The 24,841-nt window shown below is 39.3% G+C and overlaps 1 long non-coding RNA gene across 1 annotated transcript in view; it reads left to right on the top strand.

Annotated features, from left to right (window-relative positions):
• LOC148102013 (uncharacterized) overlaps positions 1–24,841 on the top strand; it is a 49,380-nt gene that overhangs the window by 10,925 nt on the left and 13,614 nt on the right. Inside the window, exon 2 of the long non-coding RNA XR_015719252.1 lies at positions 5,908–6,006. This is a non-coding gene — a long non-coding RNA (uncharacterized LOC148102013). The remainder of the gene's footprint in view (positions 1–5,907; positions 6,007–24,841) is intronic.

The following is a 24,841-nucleotide window of genomic DNA, read 5'->3' as shown; positions in this document are numbered from 1 at the left end:
CGACATGATCTTGATCGCATGAAGATCGAATGGGAAGAAAACAAACACTCCCATTCCTTCAGACTCTGGCCCACACCCCAGCCCATACCACAGCTATATCAGGCTAGCAGCTCATCGGGGACCCCTGGCAAAATGTCTGCAGGGGATGAGACGAGTGTGACGTGTCTGTCTGAGAATGTTGGGAAAGAATAAGTGGTGGATGAGAGAAACAAGTTTGCAGATTTTGTGTTTGAACTGACTCGTTGCTTGTGAAATTTCATGGTGATCATGATAGCAGGTAGGTGTCCAGCCCAGGTTTTGGCATTCAGCCACTAGTTTTGGGCCAGGAACAGAAGAAGAAGAAGGAGGAGGAGGAGCTGGGAGTGCTATGATCCAGAGGACTGTTGACTGACAGGAACAGAGGTTGTGCACAAACTGGCCAATGAGCACGTGGCTGGCAAACAGGATACAGCAGCACAAGCTCCATTATGCAGTTAATTTTTTATGTCTGGATTCAGTCCTGGGATGGCATATTGTGAGATCAAAGTAAAAATATGATGCTCAGACATAAGGGTTTGTTCCTCCCTCAGGGTTTTTTTTGGCATATTAAGGAGGAGTTTCATTAGAAATGTTGAGTGTTTGTTTTCTTCGCTTCGCTGAAGAGGAAATAAGATGTAAAGATGTAAAAATAGAGCATACACGCGTATCTGGCTTGCAAATTTCTCTTTTTTTGCCAGCGCATCTTTTTCTCGCCAAATACAAGAGTAGAGCACCTGCACCAACATGTGACAGAGTCTCTGCTGATGGTAGCATAGGAGAGGAAAGTTTGTTTCATTTGCGATGAGTAATGATGTGGCACACAAGTTGTTATTAGGCAACAATGTTATTAATAGTAGATATAAATCAAAATCTTTATTTAAATCTCATTTAAAATAAACATGACTTCAGTACATTTAGAAATCAAGAATTATTTACTGACACAGTCATACCAACGTATTCATATTTATTCATACTACTTTATTCAAAAAGTGCTAAAGTTAGTCACCAAATGTACTTTGACAATAGATATTTCCAGCCAGCTCACTCAAGTTAAGTCTGTGCATGAAAAAATATGCTTCATCTTCCATATAGTATCCAGCTTAGTTAGAAATCAGACTAATTTTCTTGATTAAGAAACAACAAACAAATTTCCAGAATCCAAATGAATGGATGAAAACACTTAAAAGCACCTTCCAGGGCTCATCATAGATGTGATCAAAGATTTGGATAGAACAAAGAAGACTTTCAGATTTTTTAAGATTATTTTATGTTTACAATGTCTTTTTTTTTATTTAAAAGTTGTTAGTTAGTTTCATTTGAAACAAGGGAAACTAACTAGCACTAAGCTTAGGGGAGTGTAACATACTTGAGTGTTTAATTGCAAAGCAGTGAGCTACTCTGTTTGGATAAAGCATTCCTCTACAGTGTACATTTCAAAGGGACTGTCAGCTGGATTTTACTCAGCGTTCCGTTTGATTTGCTAATTTCCTTCTCTGACTCCCGATACCTTTCTTGTCAGCTCAAACAAACAGCTATGTTCAACAATTGTATTTCTTTCTTTGATGTTTTTATTCTGACTTAATATAAGCTGTACCTTTAAATCATTATGTCTGAACTTTATGCTATTTTTAAACTTGGTCACCTTTTGGGGCCTAATCGGCTACTAGCTTGTAAGTCAAGTCTTTGAAAGGAAAAGAAAATATGTTCACACAGTTAACAAGATGCTGTATGCTGTTAAAGTGTCGGTGCAGGAGACAAATTGTCACTGGGGAATTTTTGGCAGAAAACCATATTTAGTGAGAAAGATGAAGACATCTTTGGAGAGCTCTTTAAAGACAGGTGTCTTTGAAAAAAGGAGGAATTCATCTCCTATTGGATGAGATACTTAGTCTCATATATGTATCAGCGTGGCTGATATATCAACTGCAGTTGGCTATTTGGTATCTGCATCCATAAATGAGAATCTAAATAGCAGATATGGGAGAAAGTTGACAACAAAACAAGATTATTTTTAAACTGCGTTGTCATATTATGTTTTTATAACAAAAGTCGTCTGAAACAGAGTATCAGTCAGGCTCTGATTAGCAACACCTTATAGTCTGAATTCAACTTCACACGTGCATGCTCTTTACATAACGGTAGCAATAATGTAAAAACATTGCGTTCATGCAGAAGGGAACGTTTGCCTTGGAGTTTCAATTTGATCCTGAGTGATGCCTTTCAGCCATCCCAATGAGTTTACATCACTCCATGTTTTATCTGGCTTGCTGCAAGGGGAGACAGTCTTAATGGTTACCCTGTGTTTTTTCTTGTCAAAGCGCGTTTTCTCCTTTCTTTGTGCCAACTGAAGTTTCTAGAGCTTAGTGAGTCTCCCAATCTGTAATTAGTGCCAACCATAAACAACTGGAATCCTGCTGAGCACTGCCACGGGTGGCTGCCCTCACCACGGCAATCTGGAGTTTCCCTTTTGTCCTTGGATGTGTCAGATGTAGAGCCAGCTTCCCACCCTGGGAGTTGAACAGTGGGCCCACTGTATTTAGAGAAAGGGAAAAGAAAGCCGGGGAGTTTAGAAGGAACATAGATCGAGAAAAATGTATAAATACTACGAAAGCAAGACAATTGAAACATCTCACATTAGGCCTGTGATAACAGGATTTTATTAAGCAGCATGGAAGACGTCAGGCTCCCTTTCTGTCCTCCTGCAGAATCGCATTTAAACATAGTGACCGATGCCATCTAAATACAATGCAAGGCCCTGACTCTTGGATCGGATCTGGTGCTTTTTCTGCCCTGGCTCTAAGATGCCCATTAATGACATCATGGTTAATGTATTACTTGGTAGCACTCCATTCCAGCTCATTGTTTAGCATTGCATGGTTATTCTTTCACACATATTACATCTACTCAGTCACTTGTCACAGTCTGCTTAGGTTACAAGATGCTTGAGTCATGACATAATCCATTTAGCAGAGAGACCGAGTGGCTGGCTGATGCTGAATGAGGTTGGAGTGGAGGGGTTTTTTGTTTTGGTTTTGTTTTTTATTCCTGGTGAATGCATTTAGCACTATCCAGTGACTGGATTCGAGCTCCTTTTTGCTTAAATATTTCCTCTGAGGGTCATGGTAAAGTTGTTATCTTATGAACAGGGTCTTGGCCTGAAGACATGCTCTGTGGACCATAGCAGTCAGCTGCCCGTCCTGTGACTTCCTCGCCTATTTACCCTGGTCATACAGCTAATGGAAACACATGCAAGAAAGGGACAAACATCTGCACGTCCCATGAAGACAACAGAACTTTATTTTGAATGTTAAACTCCTTAAAACTGATATCAAGGCTTTAACATGTCCTTTGGTGTTTTATTTGTATGATATTTGAGTCCACCCTGTTCCCCGGGATAGGTGTTTTGTGAGGGGTGACAATGCACACAAGGTTCTTTGTTCAGCATAAAGTGAAGGGTTATTAATACCTGTTAAACACAGATAAAGAAGGTAGGGTTTTTATGTATAACAAACCTTGGGATGCATGAGTTTCTCACAGAAACAGCGAGCTGAGCAGAGCAGAGGAGCCTCATGATGATAAAATCCTTTTGAAGTTTCTCAAGTTTCCCACCACAATTTACACAATGAAAGTTGTCTTTTTTCTAACTGTGAGTACATTCTGTGAATTCTGTCACCTTGCGGTTTAGGAATAAGCACTGCGGTTTCCTCTTATACTACAAAAAACCAAACCCAACTCCCTTCAGCCTTGTTTATTCTTCTAGCAGTAAACCTAAGAGTGGAGACGAGCTAAACTTGGGAAAAATAGGCAATTTCATTGAAAATTAACAAGTCGACTTTTTCGAAATGTGACTTCATCATTACTTCTGTTGTTGCAGGGTGGGATCAAAATCTTACCCGTGGTACTGAAAATGTTTTTTAGTATTTTCCTGCGTATCGGTATTTTAGCATCATGGCAATCCTCATAGCTTTACACTCCGTGTCTCTGTCAATCAAATACTTTTGCAGTGATCCTGTTCACAGGATTGTTGTAAGCTATCATGCATGTGTCTTTAAAACTTTGCATTTCTGTTCAGAGACCATAATATCATGTGTGATATGGGGGGTAGTAACACGCTAAGCCCTTGATTCGGGTTCTGTTGAGTTTAGCATGTTTCGTTCCCATAGAGATTTCTTTTGATCAAACGCGCTGCTGAACATGTGAGTTGTCATGTCGGAACCTGTTACAAATCCTACTCTCAACACAGCAGGTCGATTCAGCCTTTCGGTTTTGATCTCAGAGTAACGATTTCCCAAACGTTATACATGAAAGATGTCCGTAGCGCAATCAGCCGCTAGTAATTCATCAAAGTTTGCGGAGCCATTACACTATAGGCACAGAACAAGCAGTGGGTGCAGTAGTGCTGTTGGGATGCAATAAAACACTTTGCAGTGGCAGTAGCTAGTGTGCTCAGCTCTGTATCTTGCCTCATTACCATTGCTTAACTGCCATAAAGAGTTGTGCAGCTCCTTGTGTCTGTCTGCCTTGTAGAAACACTGTAGTGCCCTGCCGATTAGAGCCAGAGGAAAGAAGTGTTCGAGCATAAACCCGGGGAGAACTGACCTTTTTAAATTCATATGTGGAGCACTTCACCCAGACTTCTTATGCAACTTGCCACGCTTATTGAGACTTGTGGCATCTCAGACTCAGTTTCTCCTTCATTGTCCCTCTCATACCTTACAGTTTAAAAATACTGTAAAGAGTAATGACTATTAAAAAAAAGTGGCTTAATTCCTAGTATAAATGTTCACCAAATACTTGTGGGTACTCCCCAATATTGACACATTCCCGGTACTCACACCTGCATATGCTCTCACAGGCCGACCTCCCCCACCCTCTGCCAATATTAGTGTTGGATTATACATTAAGGGCCTAGTCATGTTTAGCAAGTTGACCCTCTTAAAACAAAACAAACAAAAAAAAGCTTTCAGTGTAGACTCCCCACCCCCGACTCTAACAGTTTAGAGCCACTAGCAGAGGTCTGCCCTAACAATTCCTTATATAGCTTGGTTTCTTGCCTGAGCAGACTACATTATAAGTGGGCAAATCCAGAATGCCATGCCTACAGGAATGAATTTAGGGCAGGGGAGTGGTTCATGTCTAATTTCTGTTGAGTCATGGCTTTTAAAGAGAAATCAGGACGTGATGTGTTGTGGAGAATGGGTTTGGATTGGCTTAGTCTGTTGGCATAATTAATGCGAGCTGAGGTTTGTGACTGGTTGATACGAATGCATATGGAGATTATGACACACCAAGAGGGAGCGGTGTTTTGCCAGCCTCATTCCAAGCTTGGTGCTTTGTGGACAGGCACTGACCACAAAGCACATTTTATTACTATGTCTGATTGCTCCTACTATTGCTGTTATTAATTATATTTGCCCTTGTTGAGTAGAGCACTTCTTTATTTCTTGCCTTAGACTGTGTGTTGGTGCTTTTAGTGAAAAAGCAGGATAGCGGCGAGAGTCCTGCCTCCTCTTAAGAGATTTTTTAGGTTAGTTTTATCTGTAGTTAAGCTGATGGAGCAGCTCGTGCTCCGCGTTCCCTCCCCCAGCATTATTAACCGTGCCGTCGCTCAGCGCCGTACCGTTCTCTTGAAGAGAATAATTGTCTGTGAACTCTTGATTTCCAAACTTTTCAAACTTCTTTCTAGTGGAACTCGGACTTTATCAAAATAAAGTTTTTGTTGTCAACTTGTGGGGTTTTTTTCCCCTTAGTTTTTTGTCATTTTGAAACAGAAATCAATTTCACGAGCCTATATACAGGATCTGACTTGTCAAAGGAGCTTACTGGGCTGCGTGATGATGACATTAAGCTGACACCTGTCTTCTTTTCTCTTGCTTTTCCTTTGTGCAGGAAAATTGCTTCCAGACGACCTTTGCCTTTATCTGAAACACCACTGCTTTTGTCAGCCTCAGAACACTTCAGCCCACGCGGAGCCACATAGCTGGGCAGGTAAGCTAAGTCTTAAGTTGTTTTCTTTCTTTTTTTTAACTTACTGTCATCTGCTGGACTCCATTATTGATTATATTGGAACTGCGTTTTCAGTTTGTTTTAGTCTTTTTTCTTGGACACTCTGTACTCTTCTACTGAAGTGTCCATTTTGGGGGGTTGGAAAATATTGCTGATCCTGGCAAGTAAATACCATTTATACATGCATTATGTTGGACTGTACAAATAAATTGTAGCAGATCAATGTAGCAAGAGTAGAGCTTAAATATCACCAAGTCTGGTAAGAATTCCTTATTGACTTAGAATTATCATCTCCAGCCCACCTGGAGAGAGTTGTATTGATGTAATAATCTTTCTGATAGCTCTGACTCAACACTGTATCTAGAGCAGGGGGGTCAAACATAAGGCCTCAGGGCCAGAATCGGCCTGAAACAGACACCAATCCAGCCCACTGGGTGGCTTTGGGAAAATAAAAACAAAACTTCCTGTTTTACAATTGAAGGACAGTCTGGGCAAAAGCATGCCAGGACTTTTCTCTGTAGTCGTGCTAACAGATTTCTTTCATTTACTACAACAGCATTTCTTTATCATGTTCAAAAACTGAGACATAATGTTGAAACTGTAACTCTTTTGCTTATATTAGGATATCTCACGGATTAAATGTGTTGTTAAACTTCCTTACCCTGACAGAAAAGGGAGTTTCACTGGTCCGACCCACTTAAGATCAAAGTAGACTGTGTGTAGCCCATAATATCAAATGGGTTTGACATCCCTGATCTCGAGCAAATGTGGTTCATTATAAGTGGGGTTAGACGTGCTCAAACAGGTACGCCATATTGTGTGCTTCAGTTTTTGCGCTCAGTGCCTGGGCTGATGTTTAATAGTGTCTTTGTGTGTGGCCCCACCATAAAACTTCTCTTCTGTGGCCAGTATTCTCATGCTGACACAGAAGTGCCACATAAAACACAAATTTTTCAAACTGTGTAACATTCTGACCCTGGTAACTCTGCTCCTATGAGTATGGGCGTGCTTATGTGTAGCTTAGTGTAAGTCTATCCACAACACAGCTGTATTTGAGTGAAACACGCCCATCCCAAGTCTTACTGAGAGGTCCGGCATGCATCACACTGTGATTGTACACATGACCAAGGGAAGAGGTCAAGAACATGTCCGGACATATTTCTTTTTTTCCCCACCGATTCCCAGGGCTACACTGAAAATCAATGTTATTTTGAGTGTGATGGTGAGGAGGTTTTCAAGTTCAAGAAGTTTTGGAAAATTTTTATTAGTAGTTGACCTATGTGTTAAAGATTGTCTCCCTTGGAGTTTAATTCAAGCTGTGTCCAAGTTATTCCATTGATATACAGCCATTCCTTTCAGCATTGGCTCATTTTCCTTTTTCTGGGAAGTGATTTCATCCTTCCTGACTTCATGACTTCATGAGTGTTGGTATTTCAAAATTGTAGCTTCACGTCATCAACAAAGCTCTGGCAGCTATTTTTGGACATTGTATTTTTGTTCTTTGGTACCTATTGCCATCTCTACTTTGACAACTTGGACTATTGTTGTGTTGTCATAATAAGGCTCCTACTTGTTATTTCTGTTTTGGATTTCCACATTAGCCATATATATTTTTCCATGTCCTTTTTTTCTGAGCTTTGTGATTTGATACAAATTGTCTGGTGTGTCTTACAAACATAAATTCTTCCGTTAACTGCAGCAGCAGTTCAGTTTCCTCTTTGCACCTTTATTTTTGAAACAGAGTATTTCATTGTTTAATGGTGGCAGATTTTAGAAAATCAGGGTACTTTTTGTTCAGCTGTTATAGTAAATGAATCTAAAATGTCCTGCCATAGTGCCAGGGCTTAATGGATGCCTTAGCAAAATTCTACATTTGTTTTGAATTTAGATTTTTTTTTTTTTTTTTTTGCAGAAGATCAGTGTGGATTTTGAAATGTCTTGACAGTCCTTTGTCTCTGTCTAGGCTAGTCACGACTCAGGATCTCATCAGTAGATCCCAAATCATCTAGTCTTACAGAGGATCAGAGAATCTTTAGGGAGGGGAAAGTTGAGAGGCTTGGATTTTACATAATTGTCTTCTAAACGCTGATTCGCTGATAATGTGGCCATTAATCTGAATGAAGTATCTAAATGAGGGACACACACTGGACTTCCTGTGGGGAACTTCTTTAGTAGTTTTTGAGGAAAATGGGGGGTTATGTACGATAATGATTATCCATGAATATGTAGCAACAGATAAGTCTGCTGGATATTACAACTTTATAGTCGAGATAGGAATTATGCATTTATGCATGTCTGAATCGCCACTTGGTCATTTTGCTGGGAAAAATAGAAGCAGTGATTTATTGAAAGATGTGCAAACATGCATGGAAATACAGTATATAATGAGATGTATTTCTCAGGTCTGTGTTAGGTCTGCATCTGCTGTAAATGGCTTTTTAGGCCTCTCACTTCTTTTTGTTCATATTTTTAAGGACACACTCCACACAATTCAACATTTTTGGCTAACAGCTCAACAAGGATCACCTTGTCAGTGCTATTTCTGTCAAACAAATTTATATTTTATATTTTTAATGCATAAAGATGGGGGGTAAATGTGTTTTTTGCAACAGGCTGCTAGTAATATGGTGCCTAAAGAGACAACTGGTTCTTTACTCAGTTGTCTCTTATGTGTAGACACAACACTGGTTCATTTATTGAGATAAATACCTTTTTTATGCTTGAACAATTCATAGGACAGTGTTAAGTAATACAACAAATAAAAAAACAACAACATTCCTTTGAAAATAGCCAGGTACAAGGTATAGTCTTGTAGATTCAGAACTTTTACAATATTTAGTGAAAAATCAACTACAACACCCTTAATCTGACTTTGACTCCATCCTGCTGGCTTACTTGCCTCAATTTCTCATCTCCAAGAGGTTTGTGTGTGCCACAAGTACAATTAAAAAAAGCTATAGCTATAATATTCCTTGTGAAGTTTTGTTAGTTCCCCAAAGAGTGAAAGCTTTTCCTAGTCTAGCTATAGCAGAGGAGTTAACTGGGAATTGCACGCTAACATGATTTTTCTGGGGTTCTACAGATTCGTTATTCTCTGAGCGTTAGCAGAGCTGCTGGAGATAATGTTTATTTCCAATTAATAAAGCGTGCTCAGTAGTAGGAACTGGGCATGAAAAATATAAAAATGTTCAACTTTTTAAAGTTTAAAGAAATGAAAACAAGTATACACAAGTATAAAGTATGGTCTCAGAAGCTGTGAACACAGGTGAATTATAATACAGATTTTGTAATGGTATCTTGATACAAACCCTCCATAGATGTAATCTTTGAAATTCTTTAGTTTTCCCACAACAAGACCTGCTGTCCAGAGGTTAGGTATTTTGTTTTTATGCCTATCCTGGCAGCAGTTAAAATTAGTTAATTAAAAAGACATTAAAGCTTTAAGAAACAAATTGTAAACCCAAATCAAGCAAATATATAAATAAGACAGCTACAAATTAAAAGAAGTTAGATCCCGTTTTTAGTTGGAAAGTCAATTAACTATGTGAGATTAATTTTAGCTCTATCTGTTGCATAATGCTTATGAAATTGCATACAGTATCTCCATCTGAAGACATGACTGGTATCAGTGCTGACCTGAAAAAAAAAAGATTTGGGTTCATGCTAACACTTTTGAATGTTCGATTATCCTGTAGTGAACAGAGGCCAAGTGTAGTTTTGAGTCCCTGAGGAGTTTCTGAGCTCTCTGAAAGTAAATCTACATTGGCTTGGAGTACACATGTATAGATCCAGTGGCCGAGTCGTGGATGCTCTCAAGTTGCTCGCCTTATTGATTGTTGCATTTCCGCACTGAGGTTTCTTGATAAATGGATTAGAATGTATTCTGCACTTTTTTACTCTGGACTTACCACTCAACAATATTCACTAAAGTGCCCTTCCACCATCTTTCAAAGTAAACAATGTCAAGTTTTCCCATTAGGTCTTCCTTGATAAGGTTTAAATCCGTTAAGCCACCAAAATGATCTAACTTCCAGGAAATGTATTGAGGAAGCAGAGGCGAAGAAGCTAAAGCTATTCTGTCCTTTAAGTCCACCATGTCACTGGAGTCGAGGTCAACAGAGATCAATAAATTAATAGTTCTCTAGAACATTTATTCCCATCACACTCCTCCCTGCCTCTCTTTCAGTCCCTCACTCTACCTCACTAAGTAGACCTTGGAAGCAGGCAGCTGTTGGAGTTCCCATCAGTGCACAAAAGGGAGCACGAATGAATTTCACAAAGGGATTCACAGATGTCTGAAACATTAATATTAAATGATCTGTGGGTCAGCTCTCTACTCCATTTCTTTATCTATTATTAAGTGAGTATGAAAGTCTTTGAGGGTCAATATTAAGAATGGAAAGTAAACTTGAAAATGCAGATATAATTCTACCACACAGTGTTTTAACTCCATTTGTTTGCACATTTGAGTAAGAAATAAATCACATACTCAAAGTTAAAAGCTGTTTCACATTTATATTAAAACAGTATAACAGTATTGTCCATTGTACAGTGGGATCGAATTTTTTGTCAAACAATTTCATTGTCGAGTTTATGTCATCATTATCAATAATCTGTAAAAACTGATAACAAAGGGATAACCAAATCCCAAACCTTTTTTTTTCCTTTTTCTTTCGAGTCACTCATTATTGTCTGTTTTTTGCTTGTTTTTTGGGGGTTTTTAGTAGTTAGTGGGATCTTGAAATTGTCAACCGGAGTTAAATTCATACAGTAATAAAGCACAAAACATAGTGATCTCTCAGCTAATAAATCAGTCCGTTAATTGGCATTCCAAGTAAACTTGCCACGTGTTGTGAAATCTTTCTTCCTCACCTTGAAATGACGTCAGATTGGCTTTTGAACCTTTAAGTCCCAGTGACACTTTGATTCATTTAGATGGACTGGGCTGGTCAAAGAGGAGTGGGTGGTAGGTTCCCATAAATTCCACTAAGCTGTTACTCCAAGCTGCCTGCTATAGTTATCCCAGGCCTGTTCCAGCTTAGTTATGGCAGGAATGTGCCATTGCATGAGAACAGGTCATCATTCCTCACGGCCTGCCACGGCGCTCCGCAGTTCTTAGTCAAGGTTGCCAAGATCTTAAACAGATTTTCCCACACACAGAATCACATTCCCTTTCATCAATGAAAAACTTAAGATCACTAGATAAGAATTATTTAACTTTGCTCTGTCCAGATACTGGTGCTCATTAATATCCTCAAAGTTCTACTTGCAAATTCAGTCCAATTTCTGAATCAATCTCTACATCAGTTTAGAAGTGGCCAGTTTGGCCAGAAGTGAAGACTTGTATCTCATTGCTTCAATGCTTGTTTTAAGTTCTTAGTCTGCTCCCCACATTTCTGTGTCTGCAGAAAGTGTTACTTGATCTCTTAACCATTTCACAATCAAACATGTCTGTTCTTAGATATTCTGTAGTAGAATAGTTTAGTACACACAAGTAAAAAATGAACATATTGGGTGCTAAACCTTGACGAATATGAAACCAACTGAATAGCATGATTCACTCGGGATTTCAAACCTGGATCATGTGCAGACACAATGAAACTACTAATCACGTTTCTTTTTTTAGATATCATAAATAAACTTGTTTCATTTCTATGAGCCACACTGTTATTAGTTTACCCTTAACAAGTCACATTTTTTCCCAGATACATTGATTTGTCCACATCTTAACCAGTAAATAGGTTGTTGTCAAATGTTTGGCTGCCACGATGTAAAATCAAAGAGTAGGTGGAATCAAAGCAGTTTAAAGACTGACGCGTGACCTTTTATGCGTCTTTTTAATGGAAAGAGTAAGTTATGCTAATGCATAAAGAGGCAGTAGGGTATACCCACAAAGATAATGTTATTTTGGCTACTCTGCATTTCTGTTTGTATTACATGCTAATTTATGCACCTGAAAGTAAACCAAAGAAAGTGATTAATAAATCCATCAGTAAGCAAGCTGATCCACCTAAGTACTGGCAATATGAGGTTTTTGGTAATATCAAGAAATGTGTCATTAGCTTACTGTCCCTGTGAACCATTTTGCAGACATAAAAACATCTCGGAAATGTAGAATAAAAATGTAAGAAAAAAATTATCTGGCATATAATTAATGCTATTTAAATATAGTGAATCTTTTTTTTGGTCTGCCAATATTCACCAATTACCCCAAGCTAAATTTTTTTTATTGCTAATCAACATTCATATTCATTAACAGTCATGTTTTCATTTTATGTTGGCATTGGAAAGTAAACTCATCTTATAAACTGTCGCCTTGCTGCACTATCACCATCAGCTGAAGTAGCGGGAACTGGACAGTGTTCATTCTGTTATTCCATCTGTGCCACACAGTATGACCACCTCACTGCATGGCTCCAACATTTCTGCTAGAAACTCTGAAAAGCCAAAGTACAGGGTCAGCTAGAAAACCTCAGCTCTACACGTGACTTGTTTTTATACTCACAGTTAAGGGACTTCAAATGCCAACTCTCCAGTTGACAGCTTATTTCTCTAATTATTACAACAAGCTGTGTGGTTAGAGTTATTGATCATGTTTACAGGGTCGGATAAAATATACTCACAAAGTAACATTCAAATTATTAGAATTAACATTGAAAACTCATCTGCCATGAAAATTGCTTTATAAACTAAGGAAGCCCCTGACTATTGAATACATATCTAGTTACTGCACGTGTTGTTATGGCATCTATATTTCAGATTTATTATCCTCTAATCTACCCAAAGACTTTTAACTTGATCTGTTTGAAGGCTTTAGTCTGGCCACCTATTGTTTCACTGTTTAGTCAAGCTTGTCTCGCATGGCTTTTTACGTAGGCTGAGGTTTCAGCTGTTTGTCCTCTTTCTCTGCGTATGTGGTTTGTGTTTTAAAGATGGGGAAACTGTACTCTGGACTGACAAGTTCATACCAAACGTAAAGTAGAAAAAGATAAAATAATCACTGTTCTCAAAGTCTGTTCTCTGGAGTCTTACTGCTTATAAACTAAAACATACCTTTGAGTGTACCTGAGCAGCATTTCATTGTATGACTATATAAGGTGGTGTTAATCAAAAAACACTGCACTACACTACTTAAAATTTGTAGAGATTTTAACACATTCAGACTTTCAACATGAGGGCATTTTGACATTTTGTAAAGGCCTGCTTAACCTTGTTTTCAACACTTTAGATGTGTTCTTGCTGTGCAACCTGCCCAAGTGTTAAATCTGTTGGATTCAAGCTAACATCTCTTTCTTACTCCTGGGCCTTTGAGACTCACACATTTTATTTGCCTTTGGCAAAGTTTAGAAAGACTGCCAATAAAAGCAAACTTTGAAGCATGCAGTGCAGAACAACTTTGAAAGTTTGCCTTTTGAATTTTTCAGCATGCACTTTTCAAATTATTTCCCCCAGCTATTATTCAAAGACATGTTAACAGAATCGTAATTTTACCATAGGACTGGTGTGCACACGTAAACTTATACATGATTGATATTTACTCTGTACTGGGATTGATGTGCAAGGTTATGGCTACAGCACTGCCTTTAAGGGTGTTCTATCATCCTGTCAGGTCTGAAGGGATTTAGCAGCTATTAGTAACACAGTATTTCTCTAAGTGGAACCTAATCGCATGTTATGGCACACAAAGTTTGACAACCAAGAGTTATGCAATCAAGTTAAATTGCTAAAAGCATATAATCTTGTTTTCCGGGAACATTGTTCTGAGATGCTAGCGGCTTTGCTAAATTGGTCTATAAGACGTAAACCTGGCAAACGAGAGCTTGCATGGATTTTCAGAAAAAGGAAGAGGCAAGCTCACTCACACTTTATAGGCATTTCTTTTCAGACTATAAAGACTAAAATACTGGTTCATATCAGCGGCTGTAACTTCTGACTTATTGTCATGGGCAGTGCTGAGAGTGAAGAAACAGGACTTTCTCTATATTTGCTTGTGTTGCTGTAGTTGCCCTACAGGCAGCCAGATCCTAGTGATCCCATCCTCTGTCGCATGTTTTTTCAGCTGTGATTGCATGACAGCTCTGTGAAAATTGAAAGTGAAGGGTGAATGCCTTTCTCTGTACATGACTTTTTGCACATGTCCTGACTTCAGAATCAACCTCACATAGCTTCTGCATAGTCTACAAAAGCTGGTCTTAAGCTGATTTAAACATTAGAGACACATTTATGTTAAAGTGCAGCTTTTCTCTGTAAATGTGTTTCATGGGTAATTCCACATACTAAAAATTGGGATTTGGCGGCAATGTCCATCTAAGCCGATGTATTCAAGATGGCTAGGCAACATGGCAGCTTCCACAGACCAGCACCAGCTCCCAAGTACTTTTAATCGTTTAAATCTTTTGTTTATGAGAATGCTTCAGTTTATTGGGAGATAATTTTTCTCTCTTCATACTCAAAGGTACTGTCAGGTTTTTTTTTTATGTGTGTATGGGTTGAAATGTAAATTGTGACTCAGTATAATTTTTTTTCTGTCACACTGTTCACTGTATAATTTAATTATTACTACTTATATTGTTTGTCAATAAAAGTAGCAGACTGTTGCAGAGATTCAATAGGCATTTAGTCACTGTAGTTTCATTTAGATTGAAATTTCAACTCTGCGTGGAGTAATGCAGTCATTGAGGAGCTGTTCTGAATATTAATTGGATGTACTGCAATGCATTAGTAATTCAATAAGCTAGAGGCAGTGTTTAAAGTAAGCTAATGGAATACGTAGAGTGATTAGCTTGGGTGGAAGAACTGATAAAAGAATATCACATCAGGTAAATTCTGTTCATCAATCATAGTTTAATACAGCCATTTCGATTAAGCAATTATGACATGGCCAGTTATTTGTATAATAAAGAGGGACAGCTGTGAAAAATGAGTGTCGCTGATGTCGCTGACAAAGACGGGGACCAGATGGGTAATGTAGTCATCAAGATGTTAGCAGTCAAGCTGTGTCACTGGGAAACAATGAAAGATGATTGAGACAGGAGGATTAGCCAAATAGATTTTTTTTGTTACAAGTCTACATATTTTGCTTCTGTACCACTTTTTTTGTTTTGATTTTTTTGTTTTAAGACACCTGTTTTACCCAGATAACATAATCATCCCTCAATAATGTGGTTCAATAGTGTGTTGGTCCACCTTTTTGCGGCCAAAACAGCCGTAACACGTTGCGGCATGCTAGGCACTAGATGGTATCTGGCACCAAGAGTTTAGCAATAGATCCTTTAAGTTGTGAGGTGGGGCCTCCATGAATGAGACTTGTTTGTCCAGCACATCCCACAGATGCTCGATTGGATTGAGATCTGGGGAATTTGGGGGCCAAGTCAACACCTCAAAGTTCTGGATGTGGTTCTCAAACCACTAATGAATAGTTTTTGCTGTGTGGCAGGGTCCATTGTCCACAGCCATCAGGGAATAGTTATTCCCATGGTCTGCAAGATTCTTTGGTAGGTGTTATGTGTAACATCCACATGGAAGGTTTCCCAGCAGAACATTCCCCTAAGCATCTCACTACCTGGTGCCAGGTGCCATCCATGTGATGTAAAAGAAAATGAGATTCATCAGACCAAGCCATCTTCTTCTGTTGTTCCATGGTTTAGCACTAATACTCACCTGCCATTGTTGGTGGTTTCAGCGGTACACAGGGGTCAACATGAGAACCCCGACTGGTCTGCGGCCCCACACACAACAAAATGTGATGCTCTGTGAATTCTGACACCTTTCTGTCAGAACCAGCATGAACTTTTTCATCAATTTGAGCTACAGTAGCTCGTGTTTTTTGGATCGGACCACATGGGCCAGCCTTTACTCTCAAAATGCGTCCGTTTTTCTTGCCTGCCCATGACCCTGTCCCTGGTTCAACACTATTGCTTCCTTAGAGCACTTTTGATAGATACTAACCACTACAGACTAGGAACACCTCACAAGAGCTGCAGCTTTGAAGATGTTCTGACCCAGTCAACTAGCCATCACAGTTTGACTCTTTTTAAACTTGAACAAATCCTTCATATGTCCATTTTTCCTCCTTCTAACACATCAACTATGAGAACAAAGTGTTTATTTGCTCCCTGATGTATCAGTGTTATTCACTTCACCTGTCAATGATCATGATGTTATCTCTGATCTGTGAGAAAAAATATAAACGTCTTGATGTCAAATACATACAGTGTGTTTTATATTTTGGTTGAGATGCAGCTTAGGCATGAAGTCAGTTTAAATGATGGAAAATATAGGCATGTCTCTTTAAGATCAATAACTGCAAACTTCTTTGATCTCCAACTGAAGAGGGAAAGCAACATTGTTGTCATAATAATGATTGCCATCGAAATAATATTGACTGAGGGTCGACCTCCACCATTAATGCTTCCAGTCAAAAAATCTTTATTAAAGAGATTTACACAAAGCAGATAGTTTGGAATTCATTGATTCTCTCTGCAAAGTTAACTGTCAGTGTTAAGATTTGTAACTGCAGGCCACGCTGGCAATTTAAGTGAATAGCCAGAGGCAAACTAAAGTATTTAAATGAATATGAAACTTTTGTCAGAGTGATAAAAGCTGCTGCATTGATCACAAATTCTCATTGATCGTGAAAGAAGGTTCCACGTCTGCTGTGAAAGAAGTAAATTCCTCTGTTGCACCTCATAAATGCTAATATTATGATTGTTTCCTTCGCGTGTCACTAGGTAATAACTTTCCCTCCATGGATTGATAGTCTGTCCCCTTTCTTTAGAAATGGTGTGTGTTACCTCTTGCCAGGAGGCCCACAGAGCCAAATCTGTCTTCTCATGCCAAATGGCCAAAGTGAAATTAGATTTTAGAGCTTGGCAGGGATGCAGGGCAGAAACTATTTTAGAAGAGAAAAGTGGGACAGGGTTAAAAAAATTGACCAGAAATATAATATCTCATTCAGTATCCCATCAAGGTGATAAAATAACTATAACTTTGATATAAATATAAATAACTTTGAGTGAAATAAGATATAATCTAGAGTAAGCGTTAAAAAAAAAGTGAAAGTGATTTCAGAACTATGACCAGTCTATAGAGCAGAGCAGGAATGATTGCAGTTGTATTCATGGAGAGCGCTTTCATGAAGGAAGATGAGGCAAGTAGCTTACACAGATGATACTGTCATAGATTGTGTCTATGCAAGTCTGATTTAATGGTGATATTACATCTAGTAAGTAGAATAGTAAATAAGCATGACTGTGACAAGCTTTCCTCCCCTATTTACCAACTTTTTCTTCACCCTGTCCTAGTTTAATAGAAATACCCCCTACTCCTTCTCCGTTTACCCACCTGCTACTGTTTGGATAGCCCAGGTTGAACTTGTCAAGAACACCATACTGTAAGGATCAGTATTTTGAGGGTTTAACAAGGAAGACTAAATGGAAAACTAACATCAAAAATAGCGGCGGGCTTATATTTGAGAGATATCGTGGTGCATGGGGCATGCCTAATTTCCTCATTAATTCAGTTCAAGGATCATTAGTCGCAGTTCTGTGCTAAATGTAGAAGCAGCAGCTCACTCGCCAGCTTTGTTTTCTTCACGCAGATACGCATTTGACTTAGTATCTGTGGCTTGCAGCACTTTGCTGTATTTTCTCACATTTTTGTCAGGAGTAAAGTGCCAATGCGGTGTCTAAAAGTGTGACTCACTTATTAAAGAGTCAATTTCAAACGATTATGGTCATATGACAGCTCTTAAGCTCATCATGACTTTTAAATGGGTAAAAATTTAGCGCAGTCCATGGCGGCGTTGTTATGAATCCCCCCACCAAAAACCTGTCAGGTTGCAATGTGATCTGGCTTTTAAAGCCTTCATCGCCTGATCCGTGGTTCAGGCTGTGGTGTCCTGTTGCTGCATGTTTCTTACAAGCTCAGCTGTTGATGGAATGCAAGGCTGGTAGAGTTGAAATATTTTCTCTGCAGACTGGCATTCATGTGTGAGCAGCATCAGAGTGCATCACTCCAGTCTCAGAATGAGCATATACAGGGGCTTTAGCAATGTTCTCACAAAGGTAGTGGTATAAATTGTTTGCAACTTATCCAACTTTAGACTTATAAGTTGAATAATATAATGATCTGAGGCAGTATTTTTAAAGTGCTTATCCTTTGTATACTAATGTAATACTAAAAATGAATGAGAAGACAGCGTTCTTAGCTAGCCTGTCTACCGTCTTGACGTAAACACATGTAATGCGATTTTCTTTTACTCTGTTTGCCTACAGCACGGCTCAAATTCATGATCCTGCTCTTGCTGATCAGCAGCATAACTACTACTTACTTGTCTCGTTATTTGGTGCCTTGTGAGTATTACGAATTACACTTCAAAGAGCTAATTTGGGCCTGACATCCTAAAAATAGAAGTGAGCAGCACAGGGCTATAAAAACACAGCAGGGCTTGCCTTTGCTCACTCTTATAATGACTTCATTTCTATGCATTGGAAGCAGCACTGATGGATTTTGATGTCTTGCTGCTTCTTGTGAGGGCTCAGTCATCACATTTCTAGCGCTCATCATAAGGGTGAAGTATTCTGCTTGAAGGCAGCCATGTGACTTTTTAATGAGCATTCAGAAAGTGACATAATGCGCCTTCTCAGTGCTTTTCACCTCAGCGGTCGTCCTTCTCCCTTTTATGGAATAAATATCCATTCCTGTTTAAATGTCACAGGCAGACCGAGTTTTTATGGCATGAAGAATTCAGAGTGATAGCAGAGATTATGCATTACTCCATTTATTAAACTCACACTGCAAACTTGGCACTTTTCAGCAAGATTAGTTTGAGTTTGTTTGTGCTTTGGAACATTTGCATCTCCACAATTACCTCTCTGTTTTAGCAGACCCGCTCTAATGTTAACCATTTATTTTTGTGATTCATTATTTGACTATTGTGGAAACGGGGATTCTAAATTGCCCATAGGTGTGAATGTGAGTGCAAATGGTTGTCTGAGTCTCTGTGTTAGCCCTGCGTCAGATTGGCAACCTGTCCAGGCTGCATCCTGCCCTCCTGCCCAATGGTAGCTGGGATAGGCTCAAGCACCCCCCCACAACCCTGATAAACATAAGCGGAAGAGAATGGATGGATGGATGAATATTTGACTATTGTGAAAGTGTTGTCTCAACCCCACATTTCCAGACACTCAGAGGAGGAAGTCTGGCCAAATGATGACATGAGGGAAGTCTGGCTTACCTTTATCCAGTTATGAAACTTAAATGTCCCGAATCATTTTTGATCAAACAAAAACTGATACTGTGATGTTAGTCAATCTGTGTCCGTTTCTTAAGAGTAATAAATAATAGTCGTTAGTGGTAACTTTCGTGAATATGAATATTTCTCTCACTGTAATTTGAAGCAGTTTTTAGAAGAACTTTTGACAGAACATGGCATTTTCCAGAGGCTACAGGTGTGTTGTGGTGTCTCTGCCTTTTCTAGCCACCTAAAAGTGAAACATCACTACACTGCATGGTGGAATTAAAGTGGAATTTTCTTTTCACCTACTGGGAAAATATGCACTCCAGCACTCTGAGGAGTTTGAATTGAGCATTTACGGTCAGTTGTGCAGGTGTGCCGGGTGCAATTTGCTAAACCATCACAAAATTTGCATTGAGTAGTTTATTGATGCAGATTTCATTTCATTTTCTTTTTGCCATGTGTTACTTTAATATGGATCCTACAACCAGTTTTATAATAGAGGCCGAAGATCTGCACATCTAGGACAATATGTCTTTTATGGCGCATATAACAGTTCCACTTTCAGTACATCTGTTCAACTGCTTGTTAATTCAAGTAAAAAATTAGCCAATCACATGACTGTAACTCAGTACATTTAGGCATGGTCAAGATGATCTGCTGAAGTTTAAACCGAGCATCAGAATGGGCAAGAAAAGAGATTTAGGGGACATTTTTAGGTTTGGGGTTTTTTTGTTTTCTTTTTTTTCATTGTTGGTTCCAGACGGGCTGGTCTAAGTATTTCAGAAACTGCTGATCTTCTGGGATTTTCCCACAGACCCATCTCTAGGGTTCACAGAGAATGGTCAAAAACAAAAAAAAAAATATCCAGGATGTGGTGGAACGGGAGATTCGCCTGATGGACGTGCAGCCAGGAAATCTGCAGCAACTGTGTGATGCTATCGTGTCAAATGGTATCAAAATCTCTGAGGAATGCTTCCAGCACGTTGTTGAGTCTGTGCCGCAAAGAATTAAGACACTTCTGAAATAGCTCAGAAGCAGCAAGGTGTACCTAACAAAGCCTTGCAGTGAAACTATGGAGGTTCACTGCCACCCATCCTCAAGTTCCAGAGGGAAGACTATGTGTAATTAGGAAATTGAAGAAGACACATGGTGCAATACAGGCTAAATAATATGAAACAAGGCTCCTGTTCTTAAATGTCTGCACTGTACTGTGCTATGTTTTACTATTCCCCCCTCGTTTCTTCATTCCCCCGTTTGCCATTTCTTTGTATTTTTCTAATCTTTATGTCGATTAGCTTTCTGCCCTATGTCTGTCTGCCTTTTTTGAGTCTCTTGCTCCATGTGTGCGTTTGTCTATCTTAGTGGGCCCTTCAGAAGTTCTTATCACGTATTTGGTCTAACACAGGTCCTCAGAGACCTGCTGCAATCAGCTAGAGCAGGAAGCCAACATGAGCCTGCTCTGCAGAGAGCATTATTCTGCACTTAACAATCATGACCTATTCTTCCCCTTTCCTGTTATCCCTCCCTCCCCTCTTCCTCTCGCTCACCTCTCCCGACTGTTGTTGCTTTGAGTGTTAGTATCAGTGTGAAATGTGCCCTTGTTGTGGAAGTTGAGAAGAAGGATGCATTTCCAGTGACTGATTTCTCTGAAAAGTAACGGCATGTAGGAAAACAAAGTGTTTTACTAATGCGCAGAAATGAGAAATTCTGTGGGAGGGAGAAGATCTAAACAAATCAGGAGGGTTTGACTTCAGATAATGACAGCTCATTTACACTTTTCTGTTCTGAAGTTTTTTGTGAATAACAATACTCTGTGCATGTGCATCTTTAGCATGGGCTCGTCAGCAAGTACAGACAACAAAGCATGTGCTGGTTCTTTTGTGACAGCATGTTGCTGGCTTTTTGTAACGCTGAATAATGTCACATGACTATGATGATAACTTGGGTTTCAAAGCCTCTGTTATTGTCACAACAATAGGCCTACCATCCTTGTATTTTGTAGGTCTGTCTCTCTTTGTCCATTATCTTGTACCAAGTCATTAGCAGCAGATGCTACAAGTCCTGAAGTTTGCAAGGTGGATTCTGCATGGATCTGACTTGTTATTCAAACCTATCCCACAGATGTCAATGATCAGGGGAATTTTAAGGTGAAGTCAACACTTTGCACTTTTTGTCATGCTCCTCCAGCCCTTCGTAAACAGTTTTTATGGTGTGACGGGGTGTATTATCTTGCTAAAAGAGGTTGCTGCTGCAATCAGGTAATGCTGGTGCCATAAAAGGAGTGTACTGTATGTGATGTCCAAAAATGTAAGATCCTGCATGGTAAAATAAAATCCACATGAATGCCATGAACTAAGGTAAAAATATTGCTAAGCGTGTCACCAACTTGCCTTTTTCCCCACAGTGAATAACGATGTGATCTTTTCCCAGCCTAAGCTATGCAAATGTTTCCCACCTTCCACATAGTGCTTTTTCAGACCAGGCCACTTGCTTCCATTTTTCTGGGTGCCTACTTCTCCGTCACTTTTTCAGTTTGTCAGTCAGTCTTGATGGGTAGACTTGTATCTAGTACCTGACTATAATTGTCTTGGTCCAAGATGATTCGCTTTCTCACAGCCGGTCCAGATATCGCAATTACTGTTGAGAGATACACCGGGGAAAAAAAGGCTCTGGTCACTGATCAGAGTGTCTTTGATTGAAAGATATTACTTCTGTCTTTAAGATATAAGGCTGTGGAAGTTTAGTGAACGTTGTCACCTGTGGAAGAAATTGATTCTACATGTAAATACTTTATGCAACATTGTTATTTATTGTCATTTATTTTATGTAATTGAATTGCATTGGATTGTACGGATTCTGCACTTTTTAAATGCATATTAAACCAGATTGGGAGATCAGTGCTAATATCCCTTTCTAATGCTATTCTGTTTCTTGCAGTTGAGCTGACTCTTTGATTGAGAGACAGCTCTAACACACTTCACAAGTTTCTTTCCTCACAGAATAGATGGGATCTTGAATAGCAGACAGACAGACTTCACCTCGCAGATTTGGAAAATGTTTTATCCTGCACTATTTTGGAAAGTGAATTATAACCAGACATGGAGATAAAAATATACTAAATAAAATTTGAATAAACCTTCACTCAAGACTTACTTTTGGGTGTTTTGCAGAATGTGCAGTGACATGATAGACTGTTTCCATGTTTATTGGATTGCATTTGGCAGATTCTGTATTGTATTCCATGAGAGAGGAGGGTATAGATTTTTTCTAACCAGATAATTGATCAAATTCCAGTAAACAATGGTAATATGACAGAGGAGACAAGCTTCACAAAATGCTTGATATTCAATTTACCAAAAAGTTGATTCTGGTCATCTGGACGTAGTGTTTTCAGTGGGAGAAATTTTTCATCACTCATCCAAGACTTCAGAAATTGTCTTACCTTTTCACGTAAATGGCCTCCTTGACTCCACGCTCAAACCAGCATTCCTCCCTGTCCAGGATGTGTACATCCTCATCATTGAAAGAGTGTCCACTGGCCTGTAGGTGTAAATAGACTGCAGAGTCCTGGCCTGACGAGTTAGCTCTTCTGAGTTGTGCCATCCGATTACCCAAGGTTGTTTTTTTTCGCCGATGTATAAATCACACCAATCCTTCTTGAACTTAACAGCGTACAGAGACCATCTCTGAATTGCAGAGAGGGCCTAAGTTTAAATCTTTCAATATCTTATAATGCTGTTATTGTAGCCATTTCCCAGCGCTCTGTTAATGCTAGTCATGGCCAATGGTCTTGATCAATGGTCTATGAACAGTGGTTGTTGATCAATGCACTGACAATTAGCATATTTAATGATCAAGAAACTGACCTCACACCATGTTGTTCGTCAGTGGTGTTAGTTTCAGTAATTGTCTCAAGGCACTGTTCATAAGATCGGGGAAACCTGCAGTCAGCTGAGACTGAAGAAGTCACTTGGATGAGTGACGAAACGTTTCTCCCACTGAAAACGCTGCGTCCAGATGAACAGAATCAACTTTTGGAGATTTCCTTACCTGGATTGGACTGAGCATGCATTAAGACAATATTGAATTTATATTTCTGAAACAATCTCTCCTCTAGCTTAATCTTTTCAAAGTTACTCTGTACCCTTTGGATTCCCCCTCCTTTTCTCATAGGCTCTCATTGTTTCCTTGAAAGATAATGGGGTTTTAAGCTGTTTCCCATTTATGCGTACTTAAACTCTGACTTTATGGTCACAGATTGGTATTGCACCATTTAATCACTCTTAGAGCTTTATGTTCTGTACTCAGGTTAGGCTATCAAATATCCCCCGTCTTGAATATTTTATGACACGATGCCTTCCTCTTGCTCAGGGAAATGTGTCATCTGAGCTAATCTGTAGTCGTTGCCTTCTAACGCTGTCCTTCCCCCTTAAAGCACGAGGGATTCAGTGGGTTTTGTTGCCAATGGCCATGTGAAACATTCATTTCAATTAATTTTCAGTACTCTTACTACTTTTCAGTACTACTGTACAGTGGCTTGTGTGGAGTTGAATTACCTCAAAAATGATGTACTAGTGGCATATATGAAATGTAATGCAATATAATAATTTTCTCAGTTCAGAAAAAAAAATTCCTCTTCCCTAAGATTATAAGATAATTTTATATGAGACATGCTGTGGTAATTCAAATTATGAGAATCAAAGGGCAAGTAGGAATTGATTTTCCTTAGAAAAATCTAAACCATTTCTGACTTAAACAAGTATTAATGAAATCTTTCAGGGTTGCATATAGTGGCAAAAACAATTCAGTACTTTGCTGCTATCGCTTTTAGTCACCCAGCTCCCCAAGCTCAACCTCTCTGATGCAGAAGCTCTTTCATATGCTTTGATCCTGTTAATAATTATTTGCCATGGAGCTGAAGAAGAAAAGCAGAATGGAAAAGCAAAGAATGTTGCAAACTGATAGGCACATACGGGGGTTTCGGGAGGGGGTGGGTGAGGCTGGGAATGTTTTCAGGGATCGGAGTTTCAGCCCTGCGTTTGCCTTTCGCAGACATTTTCAGCGATTATGAAAAAGCAGAGAACGGCTCAAAGACGTCAGCTGACGTGATCCTATGCCAAAGGGTGACATTCCTGCCACAGATAAACAGCTGTGGAACTTGAAACATATTTTTCCTGTTTTCACATACAGTGTAGAAAAAAGAATACTGTTGCTGATGCTTAAATACGCCCTCCGTACCATACATATTCTCCTATCGCTCATGTTGTTTTTGGAGGAATTCTTAGTGGCCTTGCTTTATCTCATCCATGCCATCCATCATTGTTGGAAGATGTTTGCCTCCTGGGCTGGTTCCCTATCTGGAGTGGCTCTGGATGGGCTCAGAACAGAACTGGAATGAAGATCCCTACTGGCCTACTGGCAACAGTGAGAAAGGAAAGCACAGGGGGTGAGAGCAAGCCAAGAAGCTCAACTGTTTCTTCGTCCTTCTCGCTCTACTGGGGTTGGAACATTTTTCCATTCCTCCATAGTTACTGCAATTCATACCAGACTGTTGATATTCATTTGTATCTTATAACA

The sequence above is a fragment of the Neolamprologus brichardi genome, chromosome 7, assembly GCF_056152115.1.
Source record: "Neolamprologus brichardi isolate AB-2024 chromosome 7, ASM5615211v1, whole genome shotgun sequence".
NCBI classification, from domain to species: Eukaryota; Metazoa; Chordata; class Actinopteri; order Cichliformes; family Cichlidae; genus Neolamprologus; species Neolamprologus brichardi.
The sequence above is the reverse complement of the archived record's forward strand: the minus strand, read 5'-3'. Positions and strand labels throughout refer to the sequence as shown.